Raw genomic sequence first — 17,849 nt, forward strand, 5'->3', positions numbered from 1 at the left:
AATTTCATAAAATTTATATTATTTTATATTCATTTGAAATATTAAAAAAACTTCTCGCTTTAAAGTAACCATGATATGAGTTATAAATGCAATAAAATTTTATACAAAAAATAATATTTATTTGTTGACGAATAATATAAAAGGTTTACATTTCTAAATAACATATATTTATATATGGTGTGTAAAAAAAAAGAAAAGAAGAAAAATAATTTATATTTTTAATATAAAAAGGCAACCGCACACAGTGTTCCCAAGCGGTCACCCATCCAAGTACTGACTGTGCCCAATGTTGCTTAACTTCGGTGATCGGACGAGAACCGGTGTTTTCAACGTGGTATGGCTGTTGCCAGTAATAAATGAAAATTTTTACAAATATATATTTTTCATAAATATCATTAATATTAAAGTATATTATTAAAATTTTCAATGAAGTAATCAATTTAAATATATACTTATTTATTATACCATATATTTTAAATAAAAATGCAACCGCACACAGTATTCTCAAGTGGCCACCCATCCGTGGTACTGACTGTGGCAAATGTTTCTTAACTATTATTTTATAAAATATTTATACAAAAAATAATTTACTCTTATCAAATATTAATTTGTGGCCTGTATTAAGGCCTATGTTATTTTCATTTTTTAGCAAAAATAATGAAATATTTCAATATATTATTAAAGTAACAGATCATTTCTTTTTTGGTGCTGCTTTTTTAATTTTTGTAGGAGATGATTTGGCAACAGAAGCTTTCTTAGCTTTTGGTGCTTTCGGTTTACGAGCAGGGCTACTTTTGGCAGCGGATTTTGTACTTTTTGCTGGTTTTGCTTTAACTGGTGCTTTTTTTGATGCCGCTGATGATTTTGCAGTAACTTTTTTAGCAGCAGTTGATGATGATGGAGTCGCTTTTTTTGCTTTAGGCTTTTTGGCTGCCAATGATGTAGTTGTGGCTTTCTTTTCTTTTGGTGCCCGTTTACTTTTAGCACTCTTTGCTGAACCTTTTGCTCCACTTTCTTTTTTGGATACTTTTGATTTAGCTGAAGAATTAGATGAAGCGGAAGCAGCCAATTTGAATGAACCAGATGCACCTTTACCTTTAGTTTGTACCAAGGCTCCCTCAGTTACAGCAGCTTTTAAATATTTTTTAATAAATGGTGAAATTTTATCAGAATCCACTTTATAATTTGCAGCTAAATATTTTTTAATTGCTTGTAATGATGAACCACCACGTTCTTTTAAATTTTTAATTGCGTTAACAACCATTTCTGATGTACGTGGATGTGTTGGTTTTGAATGTTGTTTTGTACGTTTAGCACCAGAAGCTGTTGCTTTTTTTGTTGGTGTTGTAGAAGCAGCAGTAACCGCAGTTGCTGCAACAGCTGTAGAATTTTCTTCGGCCATATTTTTTTACTTTATAAAAATAATGTATTTATTATAAATATTTAAATGATAAAATATAATAATTCTATCAAATAAAAAATAAAGGTTTTCAATTATATCATTATTCACAATAATATAAGTCCCTATGTAAGTCAAAGTACCATGTAGAAAACACATAAAAATTAAATAGTATTTCTAATTTACTGTCGTAGTAAACATGATTTATTTTTTCAATTTCTATAATATATAAAATAATAAATTATAAATTTAATAATAATATTTATTTTATAAATTAAAATATATTTAATTTTTTTATTAACAATTATTAATAAACATAGTTTAATATTAATTATTTCAATCATACAAAACAATAATATTTTTAAGGTAAACTTAAAAAGTATATATTTTTATTTTTTATTTAATATCGATTTATTATAAATTATTAGTATATAAATAATTAAAAAATTTAATATATAAATATATATATTATAGTATAAGATTTCATTTTTAGAAAAACTTTTTTTGTCAATAATGAAAACGTATTATTATGAAATGTGTTAATCGAACATTGACAAAATATATTTCATTAGAAAATACTTTTATTTATGCATTAATATCAATAATTAACTATTAAATTAATTTTTTCATAATTATATAAAGAAATTTTATACTGATATAAGTATTTATATATTATAATATTTATTTTAAATATAAAAAAATTTATGACAAAATATATTATTAGAGTATTTGTTGAGATTAATATAAGATTATTTTAAATAAGAATTAATTTATATAATTATTAAAATATTATTAATTTTATGTTATGTAATTTTAATAAAAATAAATAATAATAATAATAAATATACAAATTTTTTAACAATTTAAATTTTATATGATCTAAATAATTTTGTTAAGTACGATATGAGAAATCATTGTAAGCTTCGTTAAGAAACTTTGTAATATAAAATAATAATAATAATATTAAATATATAAATAAATAAAATAAATTTGATATATATTTTTAGTTCATTCTGTGTATAAATCAAAGGATACCGAATAATTGGTAACGGATGCGATATATTATAGTATCGAGTATTAAAACATAATATATAAATTTATCTTGTTATTCAAATTTTTTGTTACTTAACTTATGTATTTAGAAAATTTATAATATTATTTATATAATTGACATAAAATCTTATAAATTGAAATTTTATTAATATGTATCAAAAGAAGAGAGTAACGTATTGATATAATATCAAAGGATACTGATTATTTAAATAACGAATACGTCATATATTGTTTGTGTAACGAAGTTCACTTGGCCATCTAGTTTAAAATAACATTTTCAATAGAAAGTTTATATGCTTTGTTTTTTTTTTTTCTTTAATTATTAAAAAAATAAATTGAAATTTAATTCAATCAAATTTTATAATAATTTTAAAAAAATTTTTCCTTTTAAAAAATATTTTGTGATGTTGTGATAATATGTATTAATACAAGTGCATCCTGATACTTTTATCTCTAGTAAAGGTATGAGTATCATGAACAGTTTTGTTATCTAATGATATTATTTTGATAATATTTTGTGTATATTCTTATAATATTTTGTCTAAATATCATCATAATACAATATTATTTTGATAATATTTTATGAATATTCTTATAATATGTTACCTAAATGTCATCATAATATGATGAATTATTTCCATAATAACATATAAAAAAAGAAAAAAAAAAAAAGAATCATTAATTTATAATTATTTAAATTGATTCTTTAAAAAAATATTATAATATATTATTTATAAAAATAATTTTTACTCTTATTTTAAATAAATTTGTGGCCTTTTATTAAAAGGCCTATGATCGATGTATTATTATTATAAAAATTAATGCAATGTTTTTAATTTATGCTTTCTTTTCAGTTTTCTTTGGTAATAACACTGCTTGAATGTTTGGTAATACACCACCTTGAGCAATTGTTACACCAGATAATAATTTATTTAATTCTTCATCATTACGAATTGCCAATTGTAAATGACGTGGAATGATACGTGTTTTTTTGTTATCACGGGCAGCATTACCAGCTAACTCGAGAACTTCTGCAGCCAAATATTCCATAACAGCAGCCAAATATACTGGGGCACCAGCACCTACTCGTTCAGCATAATTTCCTTTTCGTAATAATCTGTGAATTCTTCCAACAGGAAATTGTAATCCTGCTCGGCTTGATCTTGACTTTGCCTTTCCCTTTACTTTACCACCTTTACCTCGTCCAGACATAGCGAATAAATTTATTTAATTAATATTTTTTTTTGTAAATATAATCACACAGATGTGTACGTTACGGGGATTGTAACATAAATGTTTAAAATGTTATTTGGGTATTTTAATTTATAATATTTATAAAATATAAAACTTTAAAAATAAACCAATCACCTTATAGTATTATTTTTAGCCAATCAGAGAGTAGTATTCATTTTTATTGTTATATCCATCTTCGCGTATATAATACGCTAGTTGTATACACGACACGCTCATACATATACTGACTGGTGTTCTGTAACTATCTGTGTATATTAATTGTTTGTAACAATGCCACCAAAAACAAGTGGAAAAGCAGCAAAAAAAGCTGGCAAAGCTCAAAAAAATATATCAAAGAGTGATAAGAAAAAGAAGAGGAAGCGCAAGGAATCATATGCAATTTACATTTACAAAGTATTAAAACAAGTGCATCCTGATACTGGTATCTCTAGTAAAGCTATGAGTATCATGAACAGTTTTGTTAATGATATTTTTGAACGTATTGCTGCTGAAGCATCACGTTTAGCACATTATAATAAACGTTCAACAATCACAAGTCGGGAAATTCAAACCGCAGTTCGATTATTATTACCTGGTGAATTGGCAAAGCACGCTGTTAGTGAAGGTACTAAAGCTGTTACAAAATATACAAGTTCAAAATAAATAAATCGAAAATATTATTTAATTGATAACATAAAAATACATCAACATATAAAAACGGCTCTCTTTTTAAGAGAGCCATCAAATTTTTTAAATAAGAGTAAATTATTTTTATATATACAAAAAAATAAAATAAACAATTATTAATATCATATTTAATATAAAATTTTATATATTAATAGCTTGAATATATCTATTATTAGTATATCAATATTATTAATTTTAAATATAATAAAGGATATCGCGGAATATATATCGTAAATCAGTGTAATGCAAATGCATTACATTACCTTTATTATTTTCATTTTACATTTACTACTTGTTTATGTACGCTTATAATTATTAGAAAAATATTTTTAATAATTTTAAAAAATAAATGAAATAATAAAAATTTAATAATAAATTATTTATTGAAAGTATAAAAAATGGTATAGCAAAATCTTTATTTTCTTTGATTAAGGCGAAATGTTTTATTAGTTATAAATTCGATAATCTCCTATCGATACTTGTTACTCTTAACTTGTATATATAAAAAATATAATAGTATATTAATTTATAATAAAATTTTTTCAAAAATTCAATAAGTTATTGTAAAATAAAATAGATAATATACAAATTATAATTTATTATTGCAGATATATTACAATAAAAAAAAAAAAAATAAATAAAAATATTTGGTAATGTATGTTATAAACAAAATAATTTGTTGTAAACAAATTATATAATATGTTATATTTATTAACAAATTTATTTACTCTTATATAAATAAAATTAGTGGCTTCCCAAAAAGGAAAGCCTGTTTAAATTTATCGGATGTATTAAATATTCTTTAATAAATTTACTAAATATTTTAAGTAAATTATTATATTTTCTTAACCTCCAAAACCATACAAAGTACGACCTTGTCGTTTTAATGCATATACAACATCCATAGCTGTAACTGTTTTACGTTTTGCGTGTTCAGTATATGTAACAGCATCCCGAATAACATTTTCAAGGAATACTTTAAGTACACCACGTGTTTCTTCATAAATTAAACCAGAGATACGTTTTACTCCACCTCGTCGTGCTAAACGACGAATTGCAGGTTTTGTAATACCTTGGATATTATCACGCAAAACTTTTCTATGACGTTTTGCACCCCCTTTTCCAAGACCCTTTCCACCTTTTCCTCTGCCAGTCATTTTAATAAAAAATTATTTACAATATTTTAACGAACGGATAACACGTGTGTTAACCTCACAAGTATTGTAATGTATGTGAGCGCCGGTACAATTGTGCCTTTTTATATAAAGCATTAAAGATTTTTTAAGCCACGCCTATACAATTTGATTAGTCCATACTCTGATAGCTATCCAATAGGATATGACAACAAAAATTTTGAAATTTCATATAAATATAAATACAACACATTTATTTCGCAGTTAAACATTTGACTTTGTAGTATCAAATTGTCGAATATAATTTTTAAAATTGTGTGTTTTTTTGTAAAAACATTATTATTTGAAAATGGCTAGAACCAAGCAAACTGCACGTAAATCAACTGGTGGTAAAGCACCAAGAAAACAATTAGCAACGAAAGCTGCACGTAAAAGTGCACCAGCAACTGGTGGAGTAAAAAAACCACACAGATATCGTCCTGGTACAGTAGCTTTACGAGAAATTCGTCGTTATCAAAAAAGTACTGAATTGTTAATTCGTAAATTACCATTCCAACGTTTAGTACGTGAAATTGCACAAGATTTTAAAACCGATTTACGTTTCCAAAGTTCAGCTGTTATGGCATTACAAGAAGCTAGTGAAGCCTATTTAGTAGGTTTATTTGAAGATACCAATTTATGCGCAATTCATGCAAAGCGTGTTACAATTATGCCTAAGGATATACAATTGGCAAGACGTATTCGTGGAGAACGTGCATAAGCGTTTTAAATGACAATTTAAAAAAAAAAAAAACAAATAAGAAATATTTTCGGTCCTATATATAGGACCAACATATATTATTAAATAAGAGTATATTATTTTTATTAAAAAATATATATATATATATATATATATAAATTATTGAAATAAAATTAAACATTATTAAAATTTTGTTATAATTATAAGCGATTGCTATTTCTAAAAATAAATAAATTTCATAAAATTTATATTATTTTATATTCATTTGAAATATTAAAAAAACTTCTCGCTTTAAAGTAACCATGATATGAGTTATAAATGCAATAAAATTTTATACAAAAAATAATATTTATTTGTTGACGAATAATATAAAAGGTTTACATTTCTAAATAACATATATTTATATATGGTGTGTAAAAAAAAAGAAAAGAAGAAAAATAATTTATATTTTTAATATAAAAAGGCAACCGCACACAGTGTTCCCAAGCGGTCACCCATCCAAGTACTGACTGTGCCCAATGTTGCTTAACTTCGGTGATCGGACGAGAACCGGTGTTTTCAACGTGGTATGGCTGTTGCCAGTAATAAATGAAAATTTTTACAAATATATATTTTTCATAAATATCATTAATATTAAAGTATATTATTAAAATTTTCAATGAAGTAATCAATTTAAATATATACTTATTTATTATACCATATATTTTAAATAAAAATGCAACCGCACACAGTATTCTCAAGTGGCCACCCATCCGTGGTACTGACTGTGGCAAATGTTTCTTAACTATTATTTTATAAAATATTTATACAAAAAATAATTTACTCTTATCAAATATTAATTTGTGGCCTGTATTAAGGCCTATGTTATTTTCATTTTTTAGCAAAAATAATGAAATATTTCAATATATTATTAAAGTAACAGATCATTTCTTTTTTGGTGCTGCTTTTTTAATTTTTGTAGGAGATGATTTGGCAACAGAAGCTTTCTTAGCTTTTGGTGCTTTCGGTTTACGAGCAGGGCTACTTTTGGCAGCGGATTTTGTACTTTTTGCTGGTTTTGCTTTAACTGGTGCTTTTTTTGATGCCGCTGATGATTTTGCAGTAACTTTTTTAGCAGCAGTTGATGATGATGGAGTCGCTTTTTTTGCTTTAGGCTTTTTGGCTGCCAATGATGTAGTTGTGGCTTTCTTTTCTTTTGGTGCCCGTTTACTTTTAGCACTCTTTGCTGAACCTTTTGCTCCACTTTCTTTTTTGGATACTTTTGATTTAGCTGAAGAATTAGATGAAGCGGAAGCAGCCAATTTGAATGAACCAGATGCACCTTTACCTTTAGTTTGTACCAAGGCTCCCTCAGTTACAGCAGCTTTTAAATATTTTTTAATAAATGGTGAAATTTTATCAGAATCCACTTTATAATTTGCAGCTAAATATTTTTTAATTGCTTGTAATGATGAACCACCACGTTCTTTTAAATTTTTAATTGCGTTAACAACCATTTCTGATGTACGTGGATGTGTTGGTTTTGAATGTTGTTTTGTACGTTTAGCACCAGAAGCTGTTGCTTTTTTTGTTGGTGTTGTAGAAGCAGCAGTAACCGCAGTTGCTGCAACAGCTGTAGAATTTTCTTCGGCCATATTTTTTTACTTTATAAAAATAATGTATTTATTATAAATATTTAAATGATAAAATATAATAATTCTATCAAATAAAAAATAAAGGTTTTCAATTATATCATTATTCACAATAATATAAGTCCCTATGTAAGTCAAAGTACCATGTAGAAAACACATAAAAATTAAATAGTATTTCTAATTTACTGTCGTAGTAAACATGATTTATTTTTTCAATTTCTATAATATATAAAATAATAAATTATAAATTTAATAATAATATTTATTTTATAAATTAAAATATATTTAATTTTTTTATTAACAATTATTAATAAACATAGTTTAATATTAATTATTTCAATCATACAAAACAATAATATTTTTAAGGTAAACTTAAAAAGTATATATTTTTATTTTTTATTTAATATCGATTTATTATAAATTATTAGTATATAAATAATTAAAAAATTTAATATATAAATATATATATTATAGTATAAGATTTCATTTTTAGAAAAACTTTTTTTGTCAATAATGAAAACGTATTATTATGAAATGTGTTAATCGAACATTGACAAAATATATTTCATTAGAAAATACTTTTATTTATGCATTAATATCAATAATTAACTATTAAATTAATTTTTTCATAATTATATAAAGAAATTTTATACTGATATAAGTATTTATATATTATAATATTTATTTTAAATATAAAAAAATTTATGACAAAATATATTATTAGAGTATTTGTTGAGATTAATATAAGATTATTTTAAATAAGAATTAATTTATATAATTATTAAAATATTATTAATTTTATGTTATGTAATTTTAATAAAAATAAATAATAATAATAATAAATATACAAATTTTTTAACAATTTAAATTTTATATGATCTAAATAATTTTGTTAAGTACGATATGAGAAATCATTGTAAGCTTCGTTAAGAAACTTTGTAATATAAAATAATAATAATAATATTAAATATATAAATAAATAAAATAAATTTGATATATATTTTTAGTTCATTCTGTGTATAAATCAAAGGATACCGAATAATTGGTAACGGATGCGATATATTATAGTATCGAGTATTAAAACATAATATATAAATTTATCTTGTTATTCAAATTTTTTGTTACTTAACTTATGTATTTAGAAAATTTATAATATTATTTATATAATTGACATAAAATCTTATAAATTGAAATTTTATTAATATGTATCAAAAGAAGAGAGTAACGTATTGATATAATATCAAAGGATACTGATTATTTAAATAACGAATACGTCATATATTGTTTGTGTAACGAAGTTCACTTGGCCATCTAGTTTAAAATAACATTTTCAATAGAAAGTTTATATGCTTTGTTTTTTTTTTTTCTTTAATTATTAAAAAAATAAATTGAAATTTAATTCAATCAAATTTTATAATAATTTTAAAAAAATTTTTCCTTTTAAAAAATATTTTGTGATGTTGTGATAATATGTATTAATACAAGTGCATCCTGATACTTTTATCTCTAGTAAAGGTATGAGTATCATGAACAGTTTTGTTATCTAATGATATTATTTTGATAATATTTTGTGTATATTCTTATAATATTTTGTCTAAATATCATCATAATACAATATTATTTTGATAATATTTTATGAATATTCTTATAATATGTTACCTAAATGTCATCATAATATGATGAATTATTTCCATAATAACATATAAAAAAAGAAAAAAAAAAAAAGAATCATTAATTTATAATTATTTAAATTGATTCTTTAAAAAAATATTATAATATATTATTTATAAAAATAATTTTTACTCTTATTTTAAATAAATTTGTGGCCTTTTATTAAAAGGCCTATGATCGATGTATTATTATTATAAAAATTAATGCAATGTTTTTAATTTATGCTTTCTTTTCAGTTTTCTTTGGTAATAACACTGCTTGAATGTTTGGTAATACACCACCTTGAGCAATTGTTACACCAGATAATAATTTATTTAATTCTTCATCATTACGAATTGCCAATTGTAAATGACGTGGAATGATACGTGTTTTTTTGTTATCACGGGCAGCATTACCAGCTAACTCGAGAACTTCTGCAGCCAAATATTCCATAACAGCAGCCAAATATACTGGGGCACCAGCACCTACTCGTTCAGCATAATTTCCTTTTCGTAATAATCTGTGAATTCTTCCAACAGGAAATTGTAATCCTGCTCGGCTTGATCTTGACTTTGCCTTTCCCTTTACTTTACCACCTTTACCTCGTCCAGACATAGCGAATAAATTTATTTAATTAATATTTTTTTTTGTAAATATAATCACACAGATGTGTACGTTACGGGGATTGTAACATAAATGTTTAAAATGTTATTTGGGTATTTTAATTTATAATATTTATAAAATATAAAACTTTAAAAATAAACCAATCACCTTATAGTATTATTTTTAGCCAATCAGAGAGTAGTATTCATTTTTATTGTTATATCCATCTTCGCGTATATAATACGCTAGTTGTATACACGACACGCTCATACATATACTGACTGGTGTTCTGTAACTATCTGTGTATATTAATTGTTTGTAACAATGCCACCAAAAACAAGTGGAAAAGCAGCAAAAAAAGCTGGCAAAGCTCAAAAAAATATATCAAAGAGTGATAAGAAAAAGAAGAGGAAGCGCAAGGAATCATATGCAATTTACATTTACAAAGTATTAAAACAAGTGCATCCTGATACTGGTATCTCTAGTAAAGCTATGAGTATCATGAACAGTTTTGTTAATGATATTTTTGAACGTATTGCTGCTGAAGCATCACGTTTAGCACATTATAATAAACGTTCAACAATCACAAGTCGGGAAATTCAAACCGCAGTTCGATTATTATTACCTGGTGAATTGGCAAAGCACGCTGTTAGTGAAGGTACTAAAGCTGTTACAAAATATACAAGTTCAAAATAAATAAATCGAAAATATTATTTAATTGATAACATAAAAATACATCAACATATAAAAACGGCTCTCTTTTTAAGAGAGCCATCAAATTTTTTAAATAAGAGTAAATTATTTTTATATATACAAAAAAATAAAATAAACAATTATTAATATCATATTTAATATAAAATTTTATATATTAATAGCTTGAATATATCTATTATTAGTATATCAATATTATTAATTTTAAATATAATAAAGGATATCGCGGAATATATATCGTAAATCAGTGTAATGCAAATGCATTACATTACCTTTATTATTTTCATTTTACATTTACTACTTGTTTATGTACGCTTATAATTATTAGAAAAATATTTTTAATAATTTTAAAAAATAAATGAAATAATAAAAATTTAATAATAAATTATTTATTGAAAGTATAAAAAATGGTATAGCAAAATCTTTATTTTCTTTGATTAAGGCGAAATGTTTTATTAGTTATAAATTCGATAATCTCCTATCGATACTTGTTACTCTTAACTTGTATATATAAAAAATATAATAGTATATTAATTTATAATAAAATTTTTTCAAAAATTCAATAAGTTATTGTAAAATAAAATAGATAATATACAAATTATAATTTATTATTGCAGATATATTACAATAAAAAAAAAAAAAATAAATAAAAATATTTGGTAATGTATGTTATAAACAAAATAATTTGTTGTAAACAAATTATATAATATGTTATATTTATTAACAAATTTATTTACTCTTATATAAATAAAATTAGTGGCTTCCCAAAAAGGAAAGCCTGTTTAAATTTATCGGATGTATTAAATATTCTTTAATAAATTTACTAAATATTTTAAGTAAATTATTATATTTTCTTAACCTCCAAAACCATACAAAGTACGACCTTGTCGTTTTAATGCATATACAACATCCATAGCTGTAACTGTTTTACGTTTTGCGTGTTCAGTATATGTAACAGCATCCCGAATAACATTTTCAAGGAATACTTTAAGTACACCACGTGTTTCTTCATAAATTAAACCAGAGATACGTTTTACTCCACCTCGTCGTGCTAAACGACGAATTGCAGGTTTTGTAATACCTTGGATATTATCACGCAAAACTTTTCTATGACGTTTTGCACCCCCTTTTCCAAGACCCTTTCCACCTTTTCCTCTGCCAGTCATTTTAATAAAAAATTATTTACAATATTTTAACGAACGGATAACACGTGTGTTAACCTCACAAGTATTGTAATGTATGTGAGCGCCGGTACAATTGTGCCTTTTTATATAAAGCATTAAAGATTTTTTAAGCCACGCCTATACAATTTGATTAGTCCATACTCTGATAGCTATCCAATAGGATATGACAACAAAAATTTTGAAATTTCATATAAATATAAATACAACACATTTATTTCGCATTTAAACATTTGACTTTGTAGTATCAAATTGTCGAATATAATTTTTAAAATTGTGTGTTTTTTTGTAAAAACATTATTATTTGAAAATGGCTAGAACCAAGCAAACTGCACGTAAATCAACTGGTGGTAAAGCACCAAGAAAACAATTAGCAACGAAAGCTGCACGTAAAAGTGCACCAGCAACTGGTGGAGTAAAAAAACCACACAGATATCGTCCTGGTACAGTAGCTTTACGAGAAATTCGTCGTTATCAAAAAAGTACTGAATTGTTAATTCGTAAATTACCATTCCAACGTTTAGTACGTGAAATTGCACAAGATTTTAAAACCGATTTACGTTTCCAAAGTTCAGCTGTTATGGCATTACAAGAAGCTAGTGAAGCCTATTTAGTAGGTTTATTTGAAGATACCAATTTATGCGCAATTCATGCAAAGCGTGTTACAATTATGCCTAAGGATATACAATTGGCAAGACGTATTCGTGGAGAACGTGCATAAGCGTTTTAAATGACAATTTAAAAAAAAAAAAAACAAATAAGAAATATTTTCGGTCCTATATATAGGACCAACATATATTATTAAATAAGAGTATATTATTTTTATTAAAAAATATATATATATATATATATATATAAATTATTGAAATAAAATTAAACATTATTAAAATTTTGTTATAATTATAAGCGATTGCTATTTCTAAAAATAAATAAATTTCATAAAATTTATATTATTTTATATTCATTTGAAATATTAAAAAAACTTCTCGCTTTAAAGTAACCATGATATGAGTTATAAATGCAATAAAATTTTATACAAAAAATAATATTTATTTGTTGACGAATAATATAAAAGGTTTACATTTCTAAATAACATATATTTATATATGGTGTGTAAAAAAAAAGAAAAGAAGAAAAATAATTTATATTTTTAATATAAAAAGGCAACCGCACACAGTGTTCCCAAGCGGTCACCCATCCAAGTACTGACTGTGCCCAATGTTGCTTAACTTCGGTGATCGGACGAGAACCGGTGTTTTCAACGTGGTATGGCTGTTGCCAGTAATAAATGAAAATTTTTACAAATATATATTTTTCATAAATATCATTAATATTAAAGTATATTATTAAAATTTTCAATGAAGTAATCAATTTAAATATATACTTATTTATTATACCATATATTTTAAATAAAAATGCAACCGCACACAGTATTCTCAAGTGGCCACCCATCCGTGGTACTGACTGTGGCAAATGTTTCTTAACTATTATTTTATAAAATATTTATACAAAAAATAATTTACTCTTATCAAATATTAATTTGTGGCCTGTATTAAGGCCTATGTTATTTTCATTTTTTAGCAAAAATAATGAAATATTTCAATATATTATTAAAGTAACAGATCATTTCTTTTTTGGTGCTGCTTTTTTAATTTTTGTAGGAGATGATTTGGCAACAGAAGCTTTCTTAGCTTTTGGTGCTTTCGGTTTACGAGCAGGGCTACTTTTGGCAGCGGATTTTGTACTTTTTGCTGGTTTTGCTTTAACTGGTGCTTTTTTTGATGCCGCTGATGATTTTGCAGTAACTTTTTTAGCAGCAGTTGATGATGATGGAGTCGCTTTTTTTGCTTTAGGCTTTTTGGCTGCCAATGATGTAGTTGTGGCTTTCTTTTCTTTTGGTGCCCGTTTACTTTTAGCACTCTTTGCTGAACCTTTTGCTCCACTTTCTTTTTTGGATACTTTTGATTTAGCTGAAGAATTAGATGAAGCGGAAGCAGCCAATTTGAATGAACCAGATGCACCTTTACCTTTAGTTTGTACCAAGGCTCCCTCAGTTACAGCAGCTTTTAAATATTTTTTAATAAATGGTGAAATTTTATCAGAATCCACTTTATAATTTGCAGCTAAATATTTTTTAATTGCTTGTAATGATGAACCACCACGTTCTTTTAAATTTTTAATTGCGTTAACAACCATTTCTGATGTACGTGGATGTGTTGGTTTTGAATGTTGTTTTGTACGTTTAGCACCAGAAGCTGTTGCTTTTTTTGTTGGTGTTGTAGAAGCAGCAGTAACCGCAGTTGCTGCAACAGCTGTAGAATTTTCTTCGGCCATATTTTTTTACTTTATAAAAATAATGTATTTATTATAAATATTTAAATGATAAAATATAATAATTCTATCAAATAAAAAATAAAGGTTTTCAATTATATCATTATTCACAATAATATAAGTCCCTATGTAAGTCAAAGTACCATGTAGAAAACACATAAAAATTAAATAGTATTTCTAATTTACTGTCGTAGTAAACATGATTTATTTTTTCAATTTCTATAATATATAAAATAATAAATTATAAATTTAATAATAATATTTATTTTATAAATTAAAATATATTTAATTTTTTTATTAACAATTATTAATAAACATAGTTTAATATTAATTATTTCAATCATACAAAACAATAATATTTTTAAGGTAAACTTAAAAAGTATATATTTTTATTTTTTATTTAATATCGATTTATTATAAATTATTAGTATATAAATAATTAAAAAATTTAATATATAAATATATATATTATAGTATAAGATTTCATTTTTAGAAAAACTTTTTTTGTCAATAATGAAAACGTATTATTATGAAATGTGTTAATCGAACATTGACAAAATATATTTCATTAGAAAATACTTTTATTTATGCATTAATATCAATAATTAACTATTAAATTAATTTTTTCATAATTATATAAAGAAATTTTATACTGATATAAGTATTTATATATTATAATATTTATTTTAAATATAAAAAAATTTATGACAAAATATATTATTAGAGTATTTGTTGAGATTAATATAAGATTATTTTAAATAAGAATTAATTTATATAATTATTAAAATATTATTAATTTTATGTTATGTAATTTTAATAAAAATAAATAATAATAATAATAAATATACAAATTTTTTAACAATTTAAATTTTATATGATCTAAATAATTTTGTTAAGTACGATATGAGAAATCATTGTAAGCTTCGTTAAGAAACTTTGTAATATAAAATAATAATAATAATATTAAATATATAAATAAATAAAATAAATTTGATATATATTTTTAGTTCATTCTGTGTATAAATCAAAGGATACCGAATAATTGGTAACGGATGCGATATATTATAGTATCGAGTATTAAAACATAATATATAAATTTATCTTGTTATTCAAATTTTTTGTTACTTAACTTATGTATTTAGAAAATTTATAATATTATTTATATAATTGACATAAAATCTTATAAATTGAAATTTTATTAATATGTATCAAAAGAAGAGAGTAACGTATTGATATAATATCAAAGGATACTGATTATTTAAATAACGAATACGTCATATATTGTTTGTGTAACGAAGTTCACTTGGCCATCTAGTTTAAAATAACATTTTCAATAGAAAGTTTATATGCTTTGTTTTTTTTTTTTCTTTAATTATTAAAAAAATAAATTGAAATTTAATTCAATCAAATTTTATAATAATTTTAAAAAAATTTTTCCTTTTAAAAAATATTTTGTGATGTTGTGATAATATGTATTAATACAAGTGCATCCTGATACTTTTATCTCTAGTAAAGGTATGAGTATCATGAACAGTTTTGTTATCTAATGATATTATTTTGATAATATTTTGTGTATATTCTTATAATATTTTGTCTAAATATCATCATAATACAATATTATTTTGATAATATTTTATGAATATTCTTATAATATGTTACCTAAATGTCATCATAATATGATGAATTATTTCCATAATAACATATAAAAAAAGAAAAAAAAAAAAAAGAATCATTAATTTATAATTATTTAAATTGATTCTTTAAAAAAATATTATAATATATTATTTATAAAAATAATTTTTACTCTTATTTTAAATAAATTTGTGGCCTTTTATTAAAAGGCCTATGATCGATGTATTATTATTATAAAAATTAATGCAATGTTTTTAATTTATGCTTTCTTTTCAGTTTTCTTTGGTAATAACACTGCTTGAATGTTTGGTAATACACCACCTTGAGCAATTGTTACACCAGATAATAATTTATTTAATTCTTCATCATTACGAATTGCCAATTGTAAATGACGTGGAATGATACGTGTTTTTTTGTTATCACGGGCAGCATTACCAGCTAACTCGAGAACTTCTGCAGCCAAATATTCCATAACAGCAGCCAAATATACTGGGGCACCAGCACCTACTCGTTCAGCATAATTTCCTTTTCGTAATAATCTGTGAATTCTTCCAACAGGAAATTGTAATCCTGCTCGGCTTGATCTTGACTTTGCCTTTCCCTTTACTTTACCACCTTTACCTCGTCCAGACATAGCGAATAAATTTATTTAATTAATATTTTTTTTTGTAAATATAATCACACAGATGTGTACGTTACGGGGATTGTAACATAAATGTTTAAAATGTTATTTGGGTATTTTAATTTATAATATTTATAAAATATAAAACTTTAAAAATAAACCAATCACCTTATAGTATTATTTTTAGCCAATCAGAGAGTAGTATTCATTTTTATTGTTATATCCATCTTCGCGTATATAATACGCTAGTTGTATACACGACACGCTCATACATATACTGACTGATGTTCTGTAACTATCTGTGTATATTAATTGTTTGTAACAATGCCACCAAAAACAAGTGGAAAAGCAGCAAAAAAAGCTGGCAAAGCTCATAAAAATATATCAAAGAGTGATAAGAAAAAGAAGAGGAAGCGCAAGGAATCATATGCAATTTACATTTACAAAGTATTAAAACAAGTGCATCCTGATACTGGTATCTCTAGTAAAGCTATGAGTATCATGAACAGTTTTGTTAATGATATTTTTGAACGTATTGCTGCTGAAGCATCACGTTTAGCACATTATAATAAACGTTCAACAATCACAAGTCGGGAAATTCAAACCGCAGTTCGATTATTATTACCTGGTGAATTGGCAAAGCACGCTGTTAGTGAAGGTACTAAAGCTGTTACAAAATATACAAGTTCAAAATAAATAAATCGAAAATATTATTTAATTGATAACATAAAAATACATCAACATATAAAAACGGCTCTCTTTTTAAGAGAGCCATCAAATTTTTTAAATAAGAGTAAATTATTTTTATATATACAAAAAAATAAAATAAACAATTATTAATATCATATTTAATATAAAATTTTATATATTAATAGCTTGAATATATCTATTATTAGTATATCAATATTATTAATTTTAAATATAATAAAGGATATCGCGGAATATATATCGTAAATCAATGTAATGCATTTGCATTACATTACCTTTATTATTTTCATTTTACATTTACTACTTGTTTATGTACGCTTATAATTATTAGAAAAATATTTTTAATAATTTTAAAAAATAAATGAAATAATAAAAATTTAATAATAAATTATTTATTGAAAGTATAAAAAATGGTATAGCAAAATCTTTATTTTCTTTGATTAAGGCGAAATGTTTTATTAGTTATAAATTCGATAATCTCCTATCGATACTTGTTACTCTTAACTTGTATATATAAAAAATATAATAGTATATTA

The 17,849-nt window shown here is 23.8% G+C and overlaps 3 non-coding genes across 3 annotated transcripts; all 3 read right to left on the reverse strand.

The window, feature by feature from the left end:
- Nucleotides 1–229: 229 nt before the first annotated feature.
- Nucleotides 230–348, reverse strand: LOC123304330. The gene has a single exon (XR_006536360.1). It is a non-coding gene; the product is annotated as a 5S ribosomal RNA (ribosomal RNA).
- Nucleotides 349–6,705: 6,357 nt separating this feature from the next.
- LOC123304334 lies at nt 6,706–6,824 on the reverse strand. Its single transcript, XR_006536363.1, has one exon. It is a non-coding gene; the product is annotated as a 5S ribosomal RNA (ribosomal RNA).
- Nucleotides 6,825–13,181: 6,357 nt separating this feature from the next.
- On the reverse strand, nt 13,182–13,300 carry LOC123304335. The gene has a single exon (XR_006536364.1). It is a non-coding gene; the product is annotated as a 5S ribosomal RNA (ribosomal RNA).
- Between the last annotated feature and the right edge of the window lie 4,549 nt (nt 13,301–17,849).

This window comes from Chrysoperla carnea (assembly GCF_905475395.1).
Source record: "Chrysoperla carnea chromosome X unlocalized genomic scaffold, inChrCarn1.1 SUPER_X_unloc_40, whole genome shotgun sequence".
In the NCBI taxonomy this organism is placed as follows: Eukaryota; Metazoa; Arthropoda; class Insecta; order Neuroptera; family Chrysopidae; genus Chrysoperla; species Chrysoperla carnea.